Source organism: Schistocerca americana, chromosome 4 (genome assembly GCF_021461395.2).
Source record: "Schistocerca americana isolate TAMUIC-IGC-003095 chromosome 4, iqSchAmer2.1, whole genome shotgun sequence".
Taxonomy (NCBI): Eukaryota; Metazoa; Arthropoda; class Insecta; order Orthoptera; family Acrididae; genus Schistocerca; species Schistocerca americana.
The window spans coordinates 342,705,528-342,732,644 of NC_060122.1; the positions used below are offsets into that span (position 1 = coordinate 342,705,528).

Genomic DNA, 27,117 nt, shown 5'->3' on the forward strand with positions numbered 1-27,117 from the left:
GAAAATAGTATGAATAGGGTATCGGCGTAGCAAGTTGCGCTGTTGACCGGTAGTGAATTGTATAAGTAGAGCGCCCATCATTGCAAGCAAGACGTCGGGTAATTTTTTAGGAAGATGGTTCTTAGGCCTGAACTAGGCGATCAGTGGTTTCTGACGAATCGTGAAGTGGAATATTGTGCTGTGAAGAATCATATGGAATTTCTAAACGTCAAGTCCGATCGCAAGGACTTTTTTATCGGTTTTAGGATAGTTTATCTGTACTGAAGTTAGCGCTTTAGTGAGAAAGGACTGTCCTGATGACAAGTTGAGAGGTGACAGTAGCTACGATAAGGTGTTTTGACGGTGACGCGAGGCACTGAGTGCACTTTAGATATTGTTTCAAGTTTTGAAAACTTTCTGACACTGCTGTGAACATATTTCCTTCCGTAAAATATACAGAGGTCTGGCTATCTGGGAGTCAATTTTTATGAAATCTGCATAGTAATTGATTTTTCCAAGAAAAGACAACATCTTTTAAGTTAGCAAGCAGTTGAATTTCTACGGTAGCTTGCACTTGTCACAGATTTGGTTGTAGTTCTGTACTATACAATATATGGCACAAGTACTCCACTTGCTCTTGAAAGGATTCATACTTTCGTAGTTTGCACTTTACTTAATTTTGATATAATATCTAGAAGAGAAAGTTTGCAAGATGCTGCTCTCTTGTAGCACCTATCAGAAATACATCGTCCACGTAGTTTACCGTATTCGGAACGTTTTTAGTCAACTGCTCCAAGAAACCTGGAATTCCATATAGCAACCTGTTACGTCTGGTGGATGTTGCAGATAGGCTTAGGATAAATCGTACTCGCCATTTCATACTATTGACATGAGCTCTTCTGGCCTTGGGATAAACGTCGTTTTCTGATTGCGAATTTACGGTTGCTTCAAAGTCAGCACTGTCACGGAAGGAATCATTCCGTTCGCGTGCAACTACCGACGGAGTTGCCAATTGTCTTGACGTGATGGGTGTGAAACTGCCTTGCACCACACGTTCTGATTCTACCCTGAGGATATCTTCTGGCAGTGGTACAGCTCTATCGTAGAAAGATGCTGCAGAAGGCTGTATAACTCAGTGTTAGATACATAGTTATTCACAGATCCTAAGTTGGATGGAATTGCATCTGATAATTCAATACATAACGTATCAAGTTCATCGAATGGTACTACTGCTGATACAATGTTCATGTTATGAAAAATCGTCCACTCCTAAAACTTTTGTGCACTAGGTGAACCAGTTTAGAAAATGCAGCTGAAGAAACATCGACGAAAAGACAGAAAGCACCAAACTGAAGAAAATTTGCAATATGTAATGAAGAATTAAGAGCACCTTGAAAAGAGAAACAAAAAGAATGTGAACAACTGCGCAAGAGCACACTAAAAGCTGGAAACCACTATAAACAAAAACGAGATTACCCTGGACAGTTTGTACGATAGAGTCATCAATAATCTTGAGATAGTTTCAACTCCCACAATGGCCATGATAAACATGAAAGAAAAACTTAAGTATACGATGTAATGAGACACACAAGCCAGCCAGAAAAAAATACAACAAACTGAATATATTTGAAAAAGATCAATGGTACATTCATTGTAAAGACTTACGGACCAAACTGGGTTGCTGGGAATGCTGTGTCATTTGATAAGGAAAACAAAAGTAAATATTGACAATACAACAATCCATGAACTACAAAAGAAGCTAATAATTTCAAATAGAAAACTGCAGAGAAATATGGAATAAATGTGCAGCTAATCAAATGTGCAGGAAATCTATTTCCTTTTTCCTTGCAGGTTTTAGTATTTTATTTATACTGCCTGGCAAAAGTGTAAAATTCCAAGTTCGTGGAACAAGGAGGAAGTTATTTCCGTGTGCAAAACGGGAAATGAGGGTGAGTTTGGAAACTACGGAGGCAGTGTTCTGTTGAAGCAGTCATACAAGATCAACTAAAAAATTTTGAATATTGGACTTACGGTTCTAGCTGAAGGCCAAGGAGGATTTGGGAAAGGACGTTCGTGCATTGACAATTTCTTTACAATAAAATGACACATAGAAAAACAAAGGCAATTTAATCTTGTAATCCATATCACCTTGTCGATCAAGTTGATCGAAATAATTTATGTGCAATAATGATTGATAGTAGCTTCCCACCATCCTTCATATGGGCAACAAAAGCTTATATTGTAAAATAAAAATAGTAAGGAGAGAAAATAACGGATGAGATAAAATAAACCCCGTCTTGTTAGCATTTAAACTGACAATGGCCTTAAAACCTGGAAATCAAATAGTTATTCAGGAATTAAATTAGATAAACGGACTAACCTAAATAACTTACAATTTGCAGATAATAAAATAATAATACAAGAAAATGAAGACGACATTCTATTAGCAGTACATTGGCTAAACCAGATATGTGCAGAATTAAAAACAAAGTAACTGAACGAGTGTCACATTTTAAACACTTGGGCTGCGATAAGGGCTATTATTACGAAAGTGATATAAATGACAATGAGTACAAATTTTTTGCAATATCTAGAAGGACAAAAATTGACACGACAGAAAAATTAAATTTTATAAAACTACGGCGGTAACATCACTGCTGTACGGAAACGAGAGTTGGATAAATGAAAGAAAAGTGACAGCAAAAACAAATAGCAAAGACGAGATTCTTGAGGGGAGTGAAGGCTTTAACAAGAAGAGAGTTACTATGTGAAGACGCGTATCTTTGTTTGGAAAACGACGATGGCCTCCTGTGATGGTACAACTAAGAAAGTAATCAAACGCCGTTACTGTGCATTTACTGAGCAAAAATATGCGGTGCTTACTGTAGGATTGTCGCTTTTGTGATGTCGGCTGATCAGGCGGGGAAACATTCTGACCGTAGATGACATGATATATGACAGAAACTGGTGGACCAGTACCAACAAGCAATATTATTAACTGGTTATTGATCGTTAATGGCAGAGAAAACATTTGTGGTTGTGCTGTGAAAGGGCTCAGCTGCGGCTGTAGTGTGTTTATGCTGAGGCGGCGTTGTTGGTGCAACGCGATGTGGCCTTCGCAGATTGCAGCCACACTCTTTTCTGGGACTGTTTACAACTTCGATTTGCACACAAAAATCGACACTTTCACGTCAGCATTTTGAGATCAGGTGCCTATGCTGCACATGACTGATCTGATCAGTTGCGACAAAAAAAAAAAAAAAAAAAAAAAAAAGAGAAACGAGGCTAGTTGCTACGATATGTGTCTGATGCTCGTAAAGCTTAGAAAGCAAAGAATGGATTTCTGAAAATTCTAAACACTCGGGTGAGAGGACGTATCTATTACAGAAGACGCATTGTAGATAGCAGAAAATCGCGCTGCTTAGCCCTGTCGGTTACACTGATAACCTGGGATTGGAGCTGCAAAAGTCTGTACGAGGCGCAGTCGTCATCTTCTGGATGAAATGGTGCGAAGGTGGTGGTGGACGCTTCTCTAGCTTGAAGAGCTGCGGTAGCATAAGATGCCGCTGTTCTATTATTCGCAGTTTCAGCCTTTGTTGTTCCTGTTGTCTTTGATATTGTACGACGATTTGTTCTTATTCTTGTCCTTGTTGTGTTTGCTGTTGTGACTGAAGTCAGAGCTGTTCCTTTTGTTGTTGTTCTTGGTGTGCCTGCTGTTGACGCCATGGTTTCATGAATTCTGGATTCATTACCACTAGACTTAGTCGATTGTCGTAACACACACTAAATTGAAGTCCTCGCCGCCTATACTACACCTACTAAAGAGCAACAAACACTTCTTATTAGACAGTAAGGATGCATACAAAATTATCGCTTGACGGTTCACAAAACCACTCCGTGCTGACTCGTCGTAAAGTTGTTGACAAACACGAAGAGAAGAATCCAGATACTCTGTGATCACGTAAGACCATCAGCATCATTGTATTCGCACTTCACAGAGTTGTCCAACTGAAGTCCAATAAGCAGGCCGATCACGTATGCTCAGTGCCAGAGAGGTAGATAGTAAAGCAGAGTACTATACAAATCAGTTCATATGGGAAGGCAGTCGTTTTTATTTCCTGCATGACATCGAAGGCTAGGCCTATGATTGCTTGCAGGCGTTTCTTATCGGCCAAAGGTGAAGTCTCCGACAGCATATGTCACAGAATGTCAACCTCGCTGTCTGACGACACAGATGTAACGATGATCGACGGCATGCACTGTATGTTATTCTTATTTGTGCAATGAAGATTTCCTTTTTTTTAAAAAAAATGAGTAACCTCTGAAAACAATTAAACGTAGTATTATTCAATAAAAATAAGCAAAGTATGTTTACCTACTGATTGGTTCCTATTAAAGGTTTTGCAATAATATGACGTGAAAAAGTCATTCAACTGAGTTGTTTGAGAAACTGTAAATTCTAGTTTTCCCAGCATAAATTCTCATCAATTAAAAGAGACTAAATTTTGTGCCTGAACCCTAACTGCTTTCAATAGTGGTGTCTCTGCCCCGTATCCGAATGAACAGCTTATCCAAACTGACTACACATCATTATTGGAGAGTCCATTCGAAGCTTTTACCTTGCTACTAACTAGATAAAGGAAAGGCAAACCTACGTTTCTAGCATTTGTAGACTTACAGAAAGCTTTTGACAATGTTGGCTGGAATACTCTCATTCAAATTCTGAAGGTGGCAGGGGTAAAATACAGGGAGTGAAAGGCTATTTACAATTTGTATAGAAACCAGATAGCAGTTATAAGAGTCGAGGGGCATGAAAGGGAAGCAGTGGTTGGGAAGGGAGTGCGACGGGTTTGTAGCCTATCCCCGATGTTACTCTATCTGTATATTGAGCAAGCAGTAAAGGAAACAAAAGAAAAGTTAGGAGTAGGAATTAAAATCCATGGAGAAGAAATAAAAACTTTGAGGTTCACCGATGTCATTGTTATTCTGTCAGAGACAGCAAAGGACCTGGAAGAGCAGCTGAACGGAATGGACAGTGTCTTGAAAGGAGGATATAAGATGAGCATTAACAAAAGCAAAACGAGGATAATGGAATGTAGTCGAATTAAATCGGGTGATGCTGAGGGAGTTAGATTAGGAAATGAGACGCTTAAAGTAGTAAATGAGTTGTGCTATTTTGGGAGCAAAATAACTGATGATGGTCGAAATAGAGAGGATATAAAATGTAGTCTGGCAATGGCAAGGAAAGCGTTTCTGAAGAAGAGAAGTTTGTTAACGCCGAGTATAGAATAAGTGTCAGGAAGTCGTTTCTGAAAGTATTTGTATGGAGTGTAGCCATGTATGGAAGTGAAACATGGACGATAAATAGTTTATACAATAAGAGAATAGAAGCTTTCGAAATGTGGTGCTATAGAAGAATGCTGAAGATTAGATGGGTAGATCACATAACTAATGAGGATGTATTGAATAAAATTGGGGAGAAGAGAAATTTGTGGCACACCCTGACTAGAAGAAGGGATCGGTTGGTAGTACATGTTCCGAGGCATCAAGCGATTTAGTGTTGGAGGGCAGCGTGGAGGGTAACAATCGTAGAGGGAGACGAAGAGATGAATACACTAAACAGATTCAGAAGGATGTCTAAACAGATTCAGAAGGATGTAGGTTCCAGTAGGTACTGGGAAATGAAGAAGCATGCACAGGATAGAGTAGCGTGGAGAGTTGCATCAAACCAGTCTTTGGACTGAAGTTCGCAACAACAACAACTAACTGTAGTATTGTACGACAATATGTTGTTGAACCTAATCATCTTCTCATCATGATCTGGGAGCCCATTAATTACCGGGTACACCTTTGTTAGCTTTAACCTTCATCTACAAAGAAATTATGAATCGGTACATTACATAAGATACTGTAATGTAAGCCAGTCCTATGCTCCTTGTTCAAAACAGAGATGGTGTTAGGCACTGTCCTCTGTAGACAGAAAATCTTTTATTTGTCAGAATTTCATTCGATTGTTCCTATAAATGTACACAAATAGTTAACTTTATGGATTTTTGGGTTTCGCAAAATGTTATTCAACTTCGCTGGTTCCATACGTCCATGAGGTCTGACAGTGATAAGGGACCTGCACTGCAGCATTCAGTAGGCTGATAAAGAGGACAAGTCAGGAAAAGAGAAACATACTGACTTTCAGTAACCCTTCTATTCCAGTATGAAACCGCAAACGTATGGTTTATGGCCTGATGCTTTTATTCGCTGCTAATCGCTCACATGATACTGTGATAAGAATTCCTCCGTTACAGGGTACTGTATGTTACACAGAGTGATTTTTAAACCTATATAAATTCTAGTTTGGACAAGAAGAGAATAGAAGCTTTAGAAATGTGGTGCTACAGAAGAATGCTGAAGATTAGATGGGTAGATCATATAATTAATGAGGAGGTATTGAATAGAATTGGGGAGAAGAGGAGTTTGTGGCACATCTTGACTAGAAGAAGGGACCGGTTGGTAGGACATGTTTTGAAGCATCAAGGGATCACCAATTTAGTATTGGAGGGAAGCGTGGAGGGTAAAAATCGTAGAGGGAGATCAAGAGATGAATACACTAAACAGATTTAGAAGGATGTAGGCTGCAGTAGGTACTGGGAGATGAAGAAGCTTGCACAGGATAGAGTAGCTTGGAGAGCTGCATCAAACCAGTCTCTGGACTGAAGACAACAACAACAAACTCTAGGGATTGATCGATGAGAGGACACGGAACAAGAAAGGTCTAATGAACTTATGTCTAGAAATGCATGGTTTCCGTGTTAGAGACTATTTATGCTATCATACATTGTTACAGAGACTGTGGTGTAATACGCGCTATACCATGTAGTCACAGTTACAGTATGTCTTGAAAATGGTTTCCAATTGTCCCAACGCATGCGTGTACCCCGTAGCATGTTCTGTCTCATACATTCTATCGGCCATGCTGCATCTGAACAGTCTCAATGGCAACATTAATACGCTGCTCCAGTGTCTCTACATCTGGTATGGGCTCTGCATACACGATACTTTTGAGATGTCCTCTTCAACAGAAATCACACGGGTTGAGATCCTTTGAACGAACAGGCAATGCGAGTGGACCCCCTCGTCCGACCCATCGACCAGGGAAGACACGATTGAGATGCATCCGGATGTTAACGGCGAGGTGGGCTGGAGTACCACATGTAGCAATCACATAACCCTTAGAATCATCAGTGGCACTTATTATAGAAAGGGAGACAAAGTCACCCGCAAGAAACGCCGATAGTTCCGGTCTATTGGGTAATGTGGAAGGAAGACTGGTCCCAAAATACGGTCAAAAAATGGTTCAAATGGCTCTGAGTACTATGGGACTTAACTTCTGAGGTCATCAGTCCCCTAGAACTTAGAACTACTTAAACCTAACTAACCTAAGGACATCACACACATCCATGCCCTAAGCAGGATTCGAACCTGCGACCGTAGCGGTCGCGCAAAATACGGTCACCAATTATCCCGGCCCACACCTTCTGAATGCACCAATGCTAATGATTCACTGTCACCATACCAAGGCGGATCTGTTTACTACCCCACAGATGACTGTTTTGATAGTGAAGATACCACTCCGCGTAGATGTTGCGTCATCTGTGAATAGGATGGATGACAGAGATTCCGAAATCGTGGTTGCCTGGTGAAGAAACTGCTCCCGATGTGGAAAGTCTGTCGCTAATAAGCCCTGCACACGCTGTAAGTGATAAGGATAGTAACAACTGTCATGGAGAATGATTCACACGGCCGTCTGGCTTACCCTGTAGTGGCGGGCCGACTGCCTGGTACTGACACGGAGGACGCCTTCCACGGTGTTAATCACATTTTCCTCCATGTCTGGTGTCCGAACATTTCGGGTACGTCCTTCATGATTCCCTGCTTTCTGAAACGACTGTGTTTCAGACAAACGGCGAAACACTGTTGCAAACATTGAATGCTGTGTTTGCTGTCGGCGGGAATATGTCTCCTGATACAACCTTGCTGTCTGCCGCCCGTTGCCATTTGTCTTTCCGTAAGTAAAAACCATGTCGGCAAGCTCTCGATTCGAGTACGGGACCATTGTGTACAGCGCTGTATCACCTCCACTACAAGGTGAGTCAGTCCGATTCGAGTACGGAACCATTGTGTACAATGCTGTATCACCTCCACTACAAGGTGAGTCAGCAAGAGAAGTGAATCGGACACACCGTTACCAATTACTACGGCAGGAGAGGGCGCTAGGGCATGACGTACAGGGAACAGTACCACCCTCTAAGAGGAAAGCAAGCATACTTTAGCTGTAGCTCCATGGTACAGTGCGTATTAGACCACAGTCTCTGTAACAAAGTATGACTGAATAAATGGTCTCTAGCATGGAAACCAAGCATTTCCGTCCATAAGTTCGTTAGATCTTTTTTGTTCCGTATCCTGTCATCGATCAGTCCATAGAGATTCTACAGGGTGGAAAAAAATCACCCTGTATGTGTGCTGTTTTGGTGCACCAGTCCTTCGTAAGTATTACATATTACTCTTTCCAGCTGCCTTCCAATGAAGACATATCTGATGCCCATTCGGAAACTTCAGACCAGTTGTTATGGTCACCTTTGTATCACAAGGCAAAGTAGACTGCGGTACTATGAAGGCTCCCTGAAACTTTCTATTTACTAATTCTGATTTGAATTTCCAAGTAACCGCACTTTTCGCAGAAGAAAAAGACCATTTCAACAACACTGATTTCTTAGAATTAAATTTAACTGACGGGTCACTTGCCAAATGCCCTTGCAAACAATAAGAAATCTCTATATGCAAGGAAACAAGTGAGAAATAATTGAAATGTTTCTTGAAACGATTTGCAGCCCACATGTGCTGCCATCTTTTGGTGTGCATTGAAGTGACATCAAGATTTCTTGACTAATTTGTTGATATTTTTATAGTAACTTATAACAAAGTTTTATATATTTAATGAAGTCCTATTTACATATTGTATAGTGGTGCTTGTCAAGCAAATTCATACTTACAGATGCGGCTGGAAATATCAGCATGATGCCGCTGAGCATCCCATGAATAAATTGCATCGTTGCAACGGGGCTCATTACGCTTTCTAAATGCTTGACAAACCTGAAAAAGAGAATATCTCTTAATGCAAGAGGAAGTAAATTGCAGGAAAAAAATTCGCAACACAACACCGAGGGCAGGGGTGGAGATCTGTTGTGTTTTCTGATGAGAGCTGGTCCTGCCCCGGTGTCAGTGGTGGCCCTGTCTTGATTAGGAGGAGGCCAATTGGGGGCTTGCAACCTACCTGTCCATGTGCTAGACGCACTGGGTGTAACCTGGGGTTATGGTCTGGGGTGCGGTTTTGTATGAGAGCAGGAGAACTCTCGTTGTTATCCCACGCACCCTGACTGCAAATTTGTACGCTTGTCCAGTGATTCGACCTGTTGTGCCACCATTCATGAACAGGCGTTTTCCAATAGGACAACGCTCGCCCACATACCGCTGTTGTAACCCAACGTTCTCTAGTGAGAGTCGACAAGTTCCCTTGACCTGCTCAATCATCAGGTTTGCCTCCAATCGAACATATGTGGGACATTATCGGACGACTACTCCAACGTCATTCACATATAGAGTTAACCGTCCTTGTATTGACCGAGTAAGTGCTCCAGGCATAGAATTCCATCCCATAAACTGACATATGGCTTCTATGCAACACAGTGCATGCACATTTGCATGCTTGCATTCAGCGTTCTGGCGGTAACAGGTAACACCGGTTATTTAAGTACCAGCATTTCACATTTGCAATGACTCATATCGCGCATACATTGACCTGTGTTCTTGCAATGTTAATCGCTGAAATGTGTTACCTCATCATCATCATCGTTTAAGACTGATTATGCCTTTCAGCGTTCAGTCTGGAGCATAGTCCCCCTTATAAAATTCCTCCATGATCCGCTATTCAGTGCTAACATTGGTGCCTCTTCTGATGTTAAGCCTATTACTTCATTCTTAACCGAATCCAGGTACCTTCTCCTTGGTCTACCCCGACTCCTCCTAGCCTCTACTGCTGAACCTATGAGTCTCTTGGGTAACCTTGCTTCTCCCATGTGTGTAACATGACCCCACCATCTAAGCCTGTTGGCCCTGACTGCTACTTCTATAGAGTTCATTCCCAGTGTTTCTTTGATTTCCTCATTGTGGACACCCTCCTGCTATTGTTCCCATCTACTAGTACCTGCAATCATCCTAGCTACTTTCATATCCGTAACCTCAACCTTATTGATAAGGTAACCTGAATCCACCCAGATTTCGCTCCCATACAACAAAGTTGGTCGAAAGATTGAACGGTGCACAGATAACTTAGTCTTGGTACTGACTTCCTTCTTGCAGAAGAGAGTAGATCGTAGCTGAGCGCTCGCTGCATTAGCTTTGCTACTCCTCGCTTCCAGTTCTTTCACTATGTAGCCATCCTGTGAGAATATGCATCCTAAGTACTTGAAACCGTCCATCTGTTCTAACTTTGTTCTTCCTATTTGGCACTCATTCCGTTTATATCTCTTTCCCACTGACATTACTTTCGTTTTGGAGATGCTAAAACGAAACCTAGACAAATGTATTCGCAAAATTTCATTACCCTACATTAATTATTTTTTGGTTTGCGAGTTTTTTTTGGGCAGTATGTATCATAACAACGTTCCAAGTAAATGTGTGAACTGTTCAAGCGATTGAGGATCTCTACACCGCAAGACCGATGTTGGACGATAGAATGAAAAGCTAGCCGGTATTATAAGTCATCTTCCAATGAAGTCTCGGAGGCGTCATTATGGGATCCTTACTTTTCGTAGACAATTCATTCTGCAACTGCGCTGTCCAGGGACGACATAGAATTCTTCAACATAGCTTTATTTTTGTCTGTTACTCTGCATTACCGCCCAAATTTCACAAAATACCTTACTGGACTGGCACTCCTGGAAAAAAGGATACAGCACAGAATCATCTTACCATTAGCTGGCGAACTGTTGCAGAATAAATGTTCCGCTTTATAGTGGTTTTGCGTTGTTGGAAACCTCCTGAAACACTAAAATTGTGTGCCACACCGGGACTTCAACCCAGGTGCTTGGCTCTCGCAGTAAATGCTTCTGTTCAAACGCCACTCCCAACTCTTCTTGCTAACTTGCCATCAAAAGGTGAGGATCTGGGTTCAAGTAGTTGCACGGCACACTGTTTCAGTCTTCCAGAATGTTTCATAGACGTGAAAACTTCGCTGCAGAGTGAAGATTCGTTATGAAATATCCCTCGGCTGTGATCACCACCAAGTATAACACGCTACGATCTGTCTGTCAAATATATATTTATCCACTTAAAAGTCTACTTAGATCTTTCTTTTTCTTTTCTTTATTTTTGTACATATCTTGCTACAGGTTTCAACTGGCGGCTGTCCATAGAGTCCTGTTCGGAGCATCTTCCTTTGTCTGCATCTTCGTCCTGTTCTAATGTCGTCCATCGCTCCAATTCGCTTCCTACCTTTTCCTCTCATTTCTTCCACATTTTCCACTAAAATTCTTTGTTGTAGACAATTGCTACGCAATATATGTCACAGTCAAGTTTTTTTCCTCTTTCTCGTCACTTCCAGTAGTCTTTTTTCCTCCCATATTTTTTTTTCTTTACTTCTTCATTAGGTCTTCCGGTGCACTCAAACTGAAGTATTCTTCTCCATACTGAAAATAGACTAAACTCCGTCCAAAGAGGCGATGAAAGCCGGCCCCTGTGTCATCCACGGTGCACAGGCGTCACTGGATCCAGATATGTAGAGGCATGTGGTCAGCACACAGTTCTCCCGGCCGTATGTCAGTTTACGAGACCGGAGCCGTCACTTCTCAGTGAAGTAGCTCCTCAGTTTGCCTCACAAGGGCTGAGTGTACTCCGCTTGCCAACTGCGCTCGGCACACCGGATGGTCACCCATCCAAGTGCTAGCCCTGCCCAACAGCGCTTAACATCGGTGATCTGACGGGAACCGGTGTTACCACTGCGGCAAGGCCGTTGGCATTCTTCTCCATACTGCAATTTGAAAACTTTATCAATATCTTTCTTCTTTATTTTTAACTGTTCATGTTTCACTGCTGTGTAACACTGTATTTCAGATATAACATCTAGCAAATCTTTTCCTCAGCTCCATTTGGAACTCTCCTAGTAGTTAGTAAGTGCTTCACCTTTTCAAATGCCGTCTTTCTCATAAACGTCCTCCTCCTTATTTATTCTTTATAATTTCCGTCCGGGTCATTACATTTCCCAGGTGCAGAAACGACTTTCCTTGTTCTGTCCTTTTTCTGTATAAGAATATGCTGGCTGGCGCTTCCTTCTTGCTTGTTCTCGTGACTTTTCTCTCTCCTATATTTATTTTCATTCCATACTCCTCTATCTGGTAGGAAAATATTTTGTTTAGCATGCGTCGATGTAGTATTCAGTCGCGAGTCACCGAATCGGCGTTAAACCTCTGTCTTTTACGCTTAGGACATCATGGGCGAAGAGGTCTGGGTGGGTTTCGCATGACTGTTGCTCTCTGACCACACGCTTAGTCACATTCATAAGACTTATCTTGTTCAAAGACAGCCACTGTGTTGGAATTCTGGTGCATATAGAAGAGACTAATATAGGTCGATAATTCTAGAAACCAGTTCTGCTCTAGGGGTCTGCAGTAAATTTTGATCAGTGATAAAACAGTTTCACTCATAAGTCCTGTTTAGAGCGTTTCAGAGATTCTGTCAAACTTCAGCGTCCTTTTTGGTTTAGGAGAATTTAGACATTTTTTAAGCTCATGTCACTATTATTTCGTCATTCCAGAGACTTCAGCGCCAATTCGGTGAGTGGCGATGATATCATTTGTAAGGCGCTTAGTCCCTCTTGCGGCAGTTGCAACTTCAGATACTATGGCAAACACATCACATGGGGATGATCGGCAGCTCTCTACATGAAATAAATATCCGGACCGCAGGGTGGACAGGAACGCAGTGCGACCAATGCCTCGCCTCTGCACATAGATTGCAGAACAGCCTACCAGGGACAGAACTTGATACCACTTGTAGAATATAACATAAAACAGACCACAAAAACGCGACACATTCAGGACTGTACCACAGCTCCCAAGCACGACTGTAACACTTATCGACATCTGAAATGAAGCCCCCAATTCCTTTTTAGCAATCCTTACCACCGTCTACAACAGCCTCCGAGCATATTACTATTCTGAGTTACAGAAAACTTCCCGAATCTTATTTTAAACCCAACAAACCCAATGGTTTCAACTCCTCATACCGACCAGTCAGCATCACGTCGCTGTTTAGAAGGGTATTCGAATCAGTCTTCTCCCAACGCATCCATAAACACCTAAAGCACTACCTATTCTATCGTATCAACCAGTGGGTCTTTCATCCGTTGCCTCTCATGAACAGCTTCTTCATTTCACCCATTTCCTATCTCATAAGCACAATATCCGAAAATCTTCAATTTTTGCATGGCTTGATCCCTTGCGAAGCCTATGGCCGTTTATGGTATTCCTTTCTGCCCTTCAGGCCTGAAGTTATGGACTTCCAGTTAATTACGTCCATCGTTTTGCTTACTTACTGTCTTTGTCACTATAAACACTAGTTCCTATATCTTCACTGATACAGCAGGAGTTCCCCAAGACTTCTCCCTTTGTCCTCTTCTGCCGTACACATCCGTAACACTGCTGTCATACCTAACCCACCACCTCCTGCTTGTCTCCTGCAGTACGTCGATGACACTGCCTTCTTAGTCGTCTACTCTACCCTATCGAAATTCCAACGGTCCGTTCGGCTCCATCTCAACCAATTCATCTCCCAACACAACTAGTGGCTCCATCCAAAACTCAGGTAATGATAGTGGGATGAATAACCCACTGCCTCTTTCCCTATTAGCTAGTTAGTTAAATTTAAACGTTTCACAGATCATTTGAATGATTCTTTTATCGAAATGATGTGGAACGAATTAGTTTACAGGATATGTATACATGATTAGTGTTAACATTAATGCATTAATCAACACTTTATCATTTTAGTCCTAAACAAGCTTTCTTTACTGGCTACCAGTTTTTTAAGTAGGAATTCGTCAATGAAATAGTAGGAGTCGTCCAGGAGAAATTATAGATTAAAGATTCTTCGCTGAATGTCAGACATTTCATGTTATTGGGCAAATGATAAGAAAATTATTATTGCTGCATATTGAACTCCCCTTTGAGCCACTGACGATTTTAACAATTTTTCTCTCTACTGTTGTACGTATGTGTATCACTGTTCTTCTCAAATTGTGATGGCTTATTTATGACGAAATTCATTAGCGAAAATACATATTGTGATGGTGCAGTTAAAATGCCTAGATCCTTAAAGATGCGCCTACATGACGTCCTTTGGCGACCACAATGTATTGTTTTTACTGATCGCTTTTCTACAATCAATACTGCCTTTCTAAGTGATGAGTTACCCCAGAAAATTATTCCATACGGGATTACTGAGTGGAAATATGCAGAATATGTCAGGAGTCGATACGTGTCTTTCTAAGGTTGACATTTATACTTAGAACCTAAGTAGTTCAACTTAATTGTTTGAGAAGCTCAGTAGTATGCCTCTTCAAGTTCAAGTTTTAATCAATACATACACCCAAAAATTTGGGGCATTCTGCCCTTCTTACTGACTCCTACTCATGTGTTACACCAGTTATTGGTATGACTCCATATATTCCACTGCATTGAATGTATTATTTTCTTTCAAAATTTAAGGAAAGTCCATTTACAGGCAACCACTTATTAATTCTTCTGAAAATATCATCGACTAATGCTTCTGTTACTTTTTCTCCAATGGGATTTTTCATAATACTGCTACAGTCTGCAAAAAGTACTACTTTTGTTTGATGAATGTTAAGTGGAAGACCAAGGTATAGGAATGGACCCAAAATTGAACCCTGCAGTACTCCCTCTGTGATTTTACCCCAGTCACTAATATTCTCTACTTTTCCAACCTTGTGTGAATTATTCATCACAATCTTTTGCATTCTGTTTGTGAAGTATGATTCCAATCAGTTATATATAAATCCAACATCAATTCTATAAAACTTGAGTTTTTCTAGGAGAGTAGCGTGATGTACGCAGTCGAAGGCCTTCGAGAGATCACAAAAAATACAAACTGGTGATATTTTATTGTTTAAGGCCTTTAAAATTTGATGGGTGAATGCATAAATAGCATTCTCTGTCCAGTAAACTTTCTGGAATCCAAACTGTGATATGTTAAGTAAACTGTTTCCACTTAAGTGTGCGACTTCTCTTGAGTACATTACTGTTTCGAATATTTTGGAAAAAGAGGTCAGAAAGAAAACCGGACAACAATTTCTTTAAATATGCCTTATTATCTTTCTTATGAAGTGGCTTAATAACTGCATAGTTTAACCAGTCTGGAAAAATTCCTTGCGCCAGTGATGCATAGCGTATATCACTAACGACATTGCTTATTAAATTATAAAAGCTTTTAAGAATTTTGTCTGAAATACCATAAACCCAACAAGAGCTTTTGTTTTATAGAATTTTTATAGCTGTATTAAGTTTAGTGAAGGATATTGGAGAATTCGTTAGTTGCTCCAAGTTTTGTGGAATGGCATACATTCTCTTGCTCCTTCAAATGAACTATTTAACTCTGCTGGGTGACAATTATTGGACTGTATGAAATAAAATCATCCTAACTTCTGAACGGGTTGTGTTAGGACGTTCAAACTGTACGGTTGGCGGCGGGACATCATGGGAATTAGTATGCGCATGTATGGTTTGGCTTAGAGACGAAGCCCACTTTCATTTGTATGGGTTCGCCAATAAGCAAAATTGGTGCGTTTGGGTGACTGAGAATCCGCATTTAGCGGTCGAGAAGTCTCTTCTCCCTCAACGGGTGACTGTGTGATGTGCAATATCCAGTCACGGAATAATCGATGCGATATTCCTTGATGGCGCGCTGACTATCAATCAATACACGAAGGTTATGGAAGATTATTTCATTCCCATTATCGAAAGTGACCTCGATTTCGACAATTTGTGGTTCATGCAAGACGGAGCTCGACCCCATCGAAGCAGGAGAGTGCTTGATATCCTGAAAGAGCACTTCGGGGACCGAATTCTGGCTCTGGGGTATCCAGAGGCCACTGATATCGGCTTCGATTGGCCGCCATATTTTCCACATCTGAAAGTATGTGACTCCTTTTGTGGAGCTATATTAAAGACAAGGTGTACAGCAATAACCCCAAAACCATTGCCAAGCTCAAAACAACCAATCAGGAAGTCATCGACAGCATCGATGTCCATACACTTCAGTAGGTCATGCAGAATTTCGCTACTCGTTTGTACCGTATTATCGCAGGCATATCGAACATGTCATAACCTAAATCCGAATATTTGCTGTGACGTTTACATGTTTAATGGAGTGTGCGCACGCCGTAGTTTGTAACTAATTTACGTTTTTTTCATATATTTCAATAATTTTCACTCTGTATATCTGCTGTTTCGTTTGGAAAGTGATTTTCAAAAGTGCTTCCAACTTGTGAACCTTCAGACACAACACTATCATTTTTGGAATCTTGTACACTGACTGCCTGTCCTGTCTCCCGTTTGACAATCTCCCACATAGTTCTGATCTTATTATCTGCTTTATTTATTACTGTCAGTACATGTGTACTTCTGAGGATTTTAATAACCTCCCTTAAAATGCTACAGCATTTCTTGTAATTTGCAATTAATGTCGGATCTTGACTTCCTCTGGTCTTCAGATAAATGTCGCTCTCCATCTTAAGTGCGATTTTAATTCCCTTAGTTATCCACGGCTTACTAGGTTTTTTAATGGATCTTTTGGATAATTTTTTTGGAAAGTAACTTTCGAATGTTGACTCAAATTTACAATGAAATAAATTAGCATCTATTTCTACATATACCTCATCCCATACCACCCTATTTAGGGTATTAACTAATATCTTAAAACATTTCAGATTAACCCTCGTCCGTAAACTAACATACAGAGCCCACCTGCTAACAAGCTAACAGAAATGACACAAAAAGTAAAACTAATAACTGCTCCTCGATCCCTGCTCCAGGTCTAGCCGACTGTGTAGTCCCATATCCCTTGATTCTGGTTTCCTCTGTCGCATTACGTAGTGGGGGCTGACATCCGTGGTCTTGCCAAACGCAGTACCTTCATTTACCCCATAGCAACAGCCACAACTCTGACATCGGTGTTTTCTTACAGAAATAATGTTAGAAGGAATAATCTGTTGTATTTGAATCTTATTACTCTATTAGTTTTGAACGTTAAAACTACGTGTTTATTATTTAACGTCACTTGCCTGGACACTTGCAATATGATCTGTACCAGCTACCCTCCACGTGAGAGAAATGTCACGGTCAGCAAGAAAAGAAAATAAGGCGTGCTTGTGGTGAACAGTTTTGTTTAAATTCTCATGTTATTTCAGTGACTGTGACGCGCAGATGGAACGTTTGATTTTTAAAGCACTTGACAGCTGCCACGCACTTATATCAGTTTACTGCACACAAGTGAATGATGTAGTAAAGAAAGATGACGAAATGTTTTTTACTTTAATAAAGTTAACTGCAACTGCGATCCCCTGCACAAGGAATCTAGTTACTGTCTTACGTCTATCCTAATGTTGCTGTGCACCACAATAGAGAACTGTTTCTTGTTACAAGACCTTCAAAATACTGATCGTAATGAAAATAACTGGCAGAAACAACGGAACGAATTATCCTGCCACGGCACACAAGAGGCTAAGGGCACCTCATATCAAATCACACAGCCGATAATAATTGTCGTCATAGTCGGAAATGTCTCTCTGTAGTGTGATTACTGCAGACTTGTGAAAATTTCGTACGGTCAACAAAACGAGAAAAAACTCTGAAAGCGAATAGGAGAAGAATGAGGAAGGGAATCAGCCTTGTTCGTTCAAAAGAACGTCACGGAATTCACCTTAGGCGATTTATAGAAAGCACAGGAAACCCAAACCAAGACGGATGGACGTGGATTTCCGTCGCTGCCCTACCGCATTAATTAACGGAGGCATGCAAAGTATTATTTGCAGCTGTACTATGTGTTTACTTAAAGTGAACACCAGAAGAAGTGTACAGTTTGGATTGTTGTCCTCTAAAAGCGATGCACGACCAAACCCTTGCTTCCACCAGCTGCAGCACAATCATAAATTTCTCCACTTTGCTGGCCAGCCGCTAATAGGGAGAATGAAACTTACAATAAAAGGAAAGCCAGTTATACTTTCTACACTGTTGAGTGAATCATGAGATGTTGTAAGTACTGGGCATACTTTAAAGTGATATCCTTTGATAATGAGTAACAGTGAAAATGGCCAATCACAAATAAAATGAAATATATTGTGTACGTAAAATAGCCTCCAGAAGAAATATGAGTTCTGTCGAGATCGTTGGTCCATAAATACGCACTGAAACGAAATGGACCTGAGATGAATGAAGTTATGTTGATTCAGTGATTACAGAGTTCATAGCAAGCGCTTTTATCTGCGAAGATGATAGTGACCCCACTCACAGGACTGGGGTGGCCTAGTCTGATCAACATGAAGAAAAACTAGTAAGTCATACACGACCAAGTCATCGGTTTTGAAAGTTATTGAACCATTTGCCGTCAAGAGAAATTGCCTGCAGCGTGCTCTCAGCCTGCAGGTCAAGCAGGCTGTCATGAAATGTGGATCTTTTCGGCGTGTGTATCGGTAGGATCGACTCCCAGCGCCCGTTATGACACTGACGCGTGTCCGTTTTCCTGTGGCTGTGCTATTTTCCTAGGAGAATGTATCTCTTAGGTATTTTCCGTCGACCGGAATTTAGTGCAACCATTCCTCCAACTGAAACTGACATACGTGTTTCTCGGCATCGTTATGGTCCTTAATAATGCTGACCGAACGAAGTGGTGCAGCGGTAACACATTGAACTCGCACTCGGTAGTGCGGCAGTTCAAACCTCCGTCCGGCCATCCGGGTTTAAATTTTCCTTCGTTTCTCTGAAATGAGTGACACACATGCCGGATTGGGTTCTTTGGAAAGCAGAAAGCCAGTTTACTTTCCCATTCTGCCCAATCAGAAATTTTGCTCTATCCATAATGACCTTGTCATCGACGAGAAGTTAATGTTCAATCGTCCATCCGTCCTTTTTAACTGCGCTGTACCACAAATTGGAGCATCGACCACAACGTCTTCATTCCTCCTTACATGACGGTAATTTCAGGCAGGCCTCGGCGACAGATGAAGTGCCCAGCTGTTTAAGTCGGGTGTTTCCCAGAGTCTCTTCGGAGCTCTCTTCAACTGTTCTGATAACGTGGCCCACTTGCGATGACACAAGTACAGATTATATATCCTGTTGCTGGAGATCTAAATCGTTTTTATATTAAAAGGACCCATTTGATTCTAGTTGATGAAGTTCAAAATGGTTCAAATGGCTCTGAGCACTATGGGACTCAACTGCTGAGGTCATTAGTCCCCTATAACTTAGAACTAGTTAAACCTAACTAACCTAAGGACATCACCAACATCCATGCCCGAAGCAGGATTCGAACCTGCGACCGTAGCGGTCCTGCGGTTCCAGACTGCAGCGCCTTTAACCGCACGGCCACTTCGGCCGGCGATGAAGTCTGTGTGGAAGATGCAATTGTCGTACAGTCAGAAATTCAGAAAACAGCACTAATCAGTCAAACCGACGAAGCCTTAGAAACCACTTTAAGGACTTCTTACTCTCCTACAACATTTCTCAAAGAACTAGTATGGTTTTTTGCAAGGAAATCAAACTTATAGCACGAACACGAACATTGCCGAATTCTAAACAAGTATCAGATGGACAAAAGAAAATGAAAATCGCTCAGTAAAGGGAACGTAACTGGATCTGAGGCTATTTTTATTTTCCGTTTATTTTTATCATAAGTCTTCTCACTAGTTTGATGCGGCCCTCCAAAAATTCCTCCGACGTGCCAACCTCTTCATCTCAGAGTAGAACTTGCAGTCAACGTCCTTAATTCTTTGTTGGATATACACCAATATTTGTCTCCCCAACAATTTTCTATCTTTACTGCTCCGTCAAGTACCAGAGAACTTATTCCTTCATGTCTTGAGGCATGTCCTATCATCCTGCATCTTCTTCTTTTCGATATTTTGCGCTAGTTGTTCACTCAGTTTCTGCAGAGACCTTCCTCACTTCTTATCAGTCCACGTAATTTTCAATATCCGTCTATGGCAGCGTGTTGGTTGGTTGGTTGGTTTGGGGAAGGAGACCAGACAGCGTGGTCATTGGTCTCATCGGATTAGGAAGGATGGGGAAGGAAGTCGGCCGTGCCCTTCAGAGGAACCATCCCGGCATTTGCCTGGAGTGATTTAGGGAAATCACTATGGCAGCGTGTCTCAGAGGTTTAGACGTTCTGTTTTTCCTGTTTCCCAACAGTCTGTGGTTAACTTCCATACAAGTCCATATTCCAAACGTCCAGTCTGAGAAAATTATTTCCAGAAATTAAACCTGATGTTCGATACGAGTACACTTCTTTTGGTAGGAACGACCTCTTTGCCTGGGCTAGCCTACTTTTCATGTCATATGTTATTTTGCTTTCAAGGTATCAGAATTTAGTCACGTAGTCTTCCCATTTCTGGTGATAAGTTTATCGCTAATCTCTTTTCTGTTATTTTTCATTACTTGCACCTTTCTTCGGTTCGCTCTCAATCCACAGCGTGTGCTCATGAGACTGTTCATTTAGTTTCTCAGATCCTACAGTTCTTCTCCTCTTTTACTGAGGATAGCAATGACATCGCTGAATCTTATCACTGATATTCTTTCGCACAGTCCGAGTCGCGAAACTTTCTTTTATTTCCATCATCGCTTCTTCGATGTATAGATTGAAAAATAGGTTGAAATACTACTTTCCTGTCTCATACCATTTCTAATTCATGCGCTCAGTTCTTGGTCTTCCACTCTTATTTTTCACTATAGCATTCTACATAGGATACGCTCGTCTTCTAGCAGCGCTCCATCGTAGGACATTGGAGAAAAGAAGCGTTTCACGGGACTGCAAAAATGAGCAGGTCATTCCCGCTTTCCAGAAGGGTTGTCGAACGGATTCACATAACTAGAAGCGTATATCATTGACTTTTCACGAATTCTGGAAAACGCGATGTGCTCGCGTATTATGTATTTGTAGAACATAGCTTTCCTCAGATACCGGAACGCAAACTGGTGTCATGTCCCTGTTCTTACAGAAAGTGCCTCCCGAAGAAAACACTAGTGCACGTAAAATCAAACCTCATTCTTCTTTGAGTGGAAGAGATTCTACCAAATGGAACGAAACATTCTTAATGGAGGGAAACAATCAGACTTAAAAGTACCCTTGGCTCTCGTCCAAAGAAGCAGTATACCATTACTACTGTTCACAATTCATATTTATATACTATAGTAGGTACCATCTGAAGCTTCATGACCCGACTCGTGGATGGTGCTGTTATACAGAGTAGTTTTTTAACTTGAGGCAACTAAATATCTCGAAAACGACGCAGCGTATTCAAAACTTGTTCTAGGTGAAAAGTTGACATTATTAAATACGATATCTCTCTGTGGTGCAACTTGCCACCTTGAAACCACCGCTTCAGAGTGGGAGTGGTAAACTTTCTATTTTCAAATTGGTTTTGCAATTAAAAACAGACGCATTTGGTTCTACATTTCATTTACGATGTAAATGTAGATCTTTGTGTTATAAAGGTTCATATTTATGTTCAAACGTTACTTGAGTGTTGTAAATCTGATTGTACGGCACAAATGTGACTAGACATTGACACTTACGGCAAATAAGCTACTTCTACGGTAACGTAGTTTTTTGTTCCCTACGGGTTTGATTCTATCTACATCTACATCTACATCCATACTCCGCAAGCCACCTGACGGTGTGTGGCGGAGGGTACCTTGAGTACCTCTATCGGTTCTCCCTTCTATTCCAGTCTCGTATTGTTCGTGGAAAAAAGGATTGTCGGTATGCCTCTGTGTGGGCTCTAATCTCTCTGATTTTATCCTCATGGTCTCTTCGCGAGAGATTGTGGTGATCCCCTAAACCATCGGAATTCTTGACTTCGGTGGCCACCCTCGAACCCCACCATCAGGGAGACTGATATCGGTGTGTGTTTCTATCCAACCGCCGTAACACAAGCGTTGGCCCATACTCGGCTACGGACGGAATACAAGCAACAACCATTGCCATAAGGTAAAATGTTCATGAACTGATAGTGACCTGCCGTGGAAACTCACCGAAATCAAGCACCCAAATGGTGAGAGGCAAGGAGACTCACCGATGAGAAGCATTCCAATGGGTACAGTAAACTATTCAGAGCACGTCGTTGTTTCTGGATCATGCTAAAGGTAGTATCTAACCAGACATTGAAACGGCTAACCATATTGTACTGTGCAATCGAATCTGAAACACTACAGTACATTTCGAACATCAGTATCAACCCTTAGAATACAGGTTTACATTTGCATGTTACGTGAAATATAGAATCAAATGCATAGGTTCTCAACTGCAAAAAGAGACACACTTCATATTAGTGGATTATAGTGCCATCTACCACGAATTGAAAACAATGGTTTCAGTAAAAAATCAAGGGTGTTTGGCGTAGAATCCGAATATGTAGTAAAAATTGAAGATTTCTATTTGATAATACAAGATTGACCCCGCCCACGCAGGAGAGGTGGTTAGGAGATAGTCAGTTGTAGGAAAGACAAATGCCCCCTTTACTAATATTAACTTTTAACCAATAGCACTTTTTTCATAATATGCGCCATTTTCGAGATATTTAGCTGTCTCAAGTTTCAACAAGCACCCTGTATACATGGTGATTGCATAATGACATCACGAACTTTCAGGGATAATGAGAGGATAAATGTATCAATCTGAGGTAAGGGAAAAGACCGAGTCGAAAGTTATAAGCGAACATGGGTCTTAGAAATGACAGTGGACCTCTTCCTCCAAAAGCTCTTTGCTTTCCATATTTTGAGAGGAGTTAGTATGGTCCGAAACAAGAAAAGATTCTCTTGCAAATATGGGCTCTAAGACGCATATCTCAAGAGATGTGATCACTTTTTCAGTAGACGAGATGTGTTTCACACTAGTAAAGATGAACATGTGCTCAAAGCTCTTAAAGTATGCACTTACGAGCCCATATTTACTTGACAGTTTTTTCTTGTTTTGGTCCGCACTACCTTCTCCCAAAGGTATGGAAAGCAAAGAGCTTGCAGTAGAAGATGTCCACTGTCATACGTATCACTTTCGCATAACTTTCAACTCGTTCGTTTCCTGATCAGGGTCTATTACGTCAAATTGGTAGAGTTACACTTCTCTATCGTCCCTGAAAGCTTGCACCACCAGCACGGAATCACCCTGTTTAGGGAAGTAGCGAAGCCGGGAAACTGTAACGAAATACAGGAAGAACTGTTTAGGACTGACGCTTGGCGCAGGAGCTGGGAGCTGAGTCTCAATGTAATAAAATGTGACATATTTCACATAAAAGACTCGTTACCGTTTAATTGCACGAACTCTGACACCCAGCCTATCTAACCCATGTTAATTTAGGCAAGTACATGACCCGTTTCGGAAAAAGCTATTTGATGCAGGACATTAATATTTTTACATGATGCTGATAGAGTCACGTGTACTAAAATCTACTTTATCCATTTTATAATTTTTAAGAAATACTTTTTTAAATTTATTAACAAAAAATATTAAGTTTTTTCTGCAGAAAATATTTTTTGTGAACTTCCTAATTGGGGGAATATTAATTAATGTACTACCAGAGGTGGCTTTTTATGTTATACAGACTCTCTGAAAATTTCATTCATTTATCAATGATAGTTTGTGATATAATGGGGCATATGTACTGAAAATTTTAGTTTGCCGGAAATTGACTTTAAAGAAAAAACTTTTGAAATTTGTTACTTACAGTCAATTAAAACTGTCCTGCGCAATATGATGGCCCTTATTTGGCATCTAGCAGGTCTTCCAGCTTCTTTTTCACCTTCCTGGATGTTTGTCTTGCTGTTTTGGCCATATTAGATGCACACCTGTCTACATCGGCTATCCTCATTTTATCGCAATGTTGCAGCCCAGTGATATTTTTACCAGGATTAATTCCCAGCTTTTTCAGTGCCCAACACTTTCCAATATTACCACAATTGAATGTAATAACAGCATCATGAACTCCTAGTTTCATCTTATGCATGGCTACAAATACAGTTTTAGGGAGGCGGTTCCAAATTATGCTGTTGAAACATTCATTTGGGTTCTGCAGACATTTCCTTAGAAGGTCAGGATAAGCCAAGTCTCTGAAAATAGGTTTAATTGCACTAATAACAGCAGCAGGAAGAGAATGCTGGTGAGAGTAAGATTCTCCAGTTGCTTGAGCCCTATTGTATTTCCACCACGAATTTTCTGCTGATGGACACAATCCAAGACATGGCTTATCATCAGTAGAGGACTTATGGAAGAATATGGCCCAAACATCTCTCTTCATTGCCTCCAGGTTTTCTTTATTTCTCCTAATTGCCTGCCCATAGTATACATGCAAGTTTTCTGTTTCAGTTCAGTTAACCGACCCTGTCCGATCAACAATTTTCCATCTTCTAATTTTTTCCTCTCATATCAACAGTTAGTTTTCTCAGCCTTGTTCCCAAACGTTTTTGAACATGGCCTACACATTCTAGTTTGCTAATAATGGCATTTCCATATGGCTTAGAATTGACAGTGGTTGGATTTACAGTGGGTGACAGGAAACTGGACGTAGCACATAAACACACGTGGTAGGAAAATGCTCTTTAAATGCTCGAAAAAAAATTTTTCAGCAAAATCCTTTTGACAGTACTTAAATAAAACCTTAATCTATCGAAATATGATGAAAACCACAGGATGTGTGGTCCACCCGCAAAAGTGGTAACTTATTAAAAATTTTCCGACCGATACCTGAGTATTGGTTCTATATACGGGACCCTTTCATGTAAGACAATGGAGAAAATACAAAGTAGAGTAGCGCGCTTCGGCTCAGGGTTCGCTTAGCAAGCGCGAAACTGGTAGACGCTGCAAGAGAGTCATTGTAATTCACATTGAAGTTCACGGCGACAATTCCGAGGGGATTCGATACACACGAACCAACAAATATAATGCTTTCTTGTACATATACTCGCGAAAAGACCACTAAAGTAAAATGCGAGAGATTCGAACTCAATCAGAGACTAGCGAACAGTAGTTCTTCCCGTGTAGCAATCGCGACTGGAAAAGAAAGGGATAAGAGTCTGTTATATACGTAGACGCTCTACCACACACCTTAAGATGTAGGTAGATCAATCTTCGTAGTTTATACGGTGAGGTGATAAAAGCCATGGGATAGCGATATGCACATATCCTGATGGCTGTAGTATCGCGTGCACAAGATATAAGTGCAGTGCATTGGCGGAACAGACATTTGTACTTAGGTGATTCATGTGAAGCGGTATCCGACGTGATTATGGCCGCACTATGGGAATTAACACACTCTGAATTCGGAATGATACTTAGGGCTAGGCGCCTAGGACATTCTGTTTCAGAAATTGTTAGGAAATTCAATATTGCGAGGTCCACAGGGTGAAGTGTGTGCCGAGAAAATCAAATTTCAGACCACGGAGAACGCAGTGGCCGATGGCCTTCACTTAACGACCAAGAGTAGCTGTTTCTGTGTTTGCGTAGAGCTGTCAGTGCTAACTGACAAGAAACACTGCGTGAGCACCCGTAGGTATCTGTGTGGGACGTACGACGAAGATATCAGTTAGGACAATGCGGCGAAATTTGGCGTTAATGGGCTACGGCAGCAGATGACCAAGGCAACTGCCTTTGCTAACAGCACGATATCGCCAGCAGCGTCTCTCCTGGTATCGTGACCGTGGCGGTTGGACCCTAGATGTCTAGAAAACGGTGGCTTGATCAGATGAGTCTCAATTTGAACTGCTAAGAGTTGGTTGTACGGTTCGAGTGTGACACAGACCCCGCGAAAACATGAGCCCAAGTTGTCAACAAGGCGCTGTGAAAACTGGTGGTGACTCCAAATGAGAGTGTATTGGTCAGTGTAGTTTCGCTAGCAAAGTCGGCTGTACAACTGGGGCGAGTGCGAGGACGTCTCTCTAGACCTGCCGTGTGGTGGCGCTCCGTCTGCAATCACTGACAGTGGCGACACGCGGGTCCGACGTATACTAACGGACCGCGGCCGATTTAAAGGCTACCACCACCTAGCAAGTGTGGTGTCTGGCGGTGACACCACAGTATTAGTGTCCGCCCCTGGTAGCTGAGTGGCCACCGCGACGGAATGTCTTACCTAAAGGCCCGGGTTCGACTCCCGGCTGGGTCGGAGATTTTCTCTTCTCAGGGACTGGGTATTGTGTTGTCCTTATCATCATCATCTCATCCCCATCGACACGCAAGTCGCCGAAGTGGCGTCAACTCGAAATACTTGCACCAGGCGAACGGTCTACCCGAGTAGACACAGACCCCGCGAAAACATGAGCCCAAGTTGTCAACAAGGCGCTGTGAAAACTGGTGGTGACTCCATATGGTGTGGGCTGTGTTTACGTGAAATGGACTGGGTCTTAAAAAAAAAAAATTTATTCTTCAATATATGTGGTACATGAACAACCCACCACCTTAAACAATTAGTGGGTCCTAATTGATACAATGCAATTATTATTACTGCAGCTTATTTCTAACAATGTTAGCTCTTTTACTTTTGCACTATGGGCACTACTGCCATGTCTTAGGTTCTAATGTTTGACTATTACTACTTACGCTAGTCTACTTTACCTGCAGCGTTCCATGTGTGGGTCTTCTAGTCCAACTGAACCTATCTACCTATCTATGAAATTTCCTGACAGATTAAAACTGTGTGCCAGACCGAGACTCGAACTCGGGACCTTAGCCTTTCGCGGGCAAGTGTTCTACCATCTGAGCCACCCAAGGATGACTCACGCCCCGTACTCACAGCTTCTGTAAAGTTTGGAA

General features: G+C 41.4%; 1 pseudogene; it reads right to left on the minus strand.

Moving 5' to 3' along the window:
• Nucleotides 1-11,930: 11,930 nt before the first annotated feature.
• On the minus strand, nt 11,931-12,048 carry LOC124614289 (annotated as a pseudogene).
• Between the last annotated feature and the right edge of the window lie 15,069 nt (nt 12,049-27,117).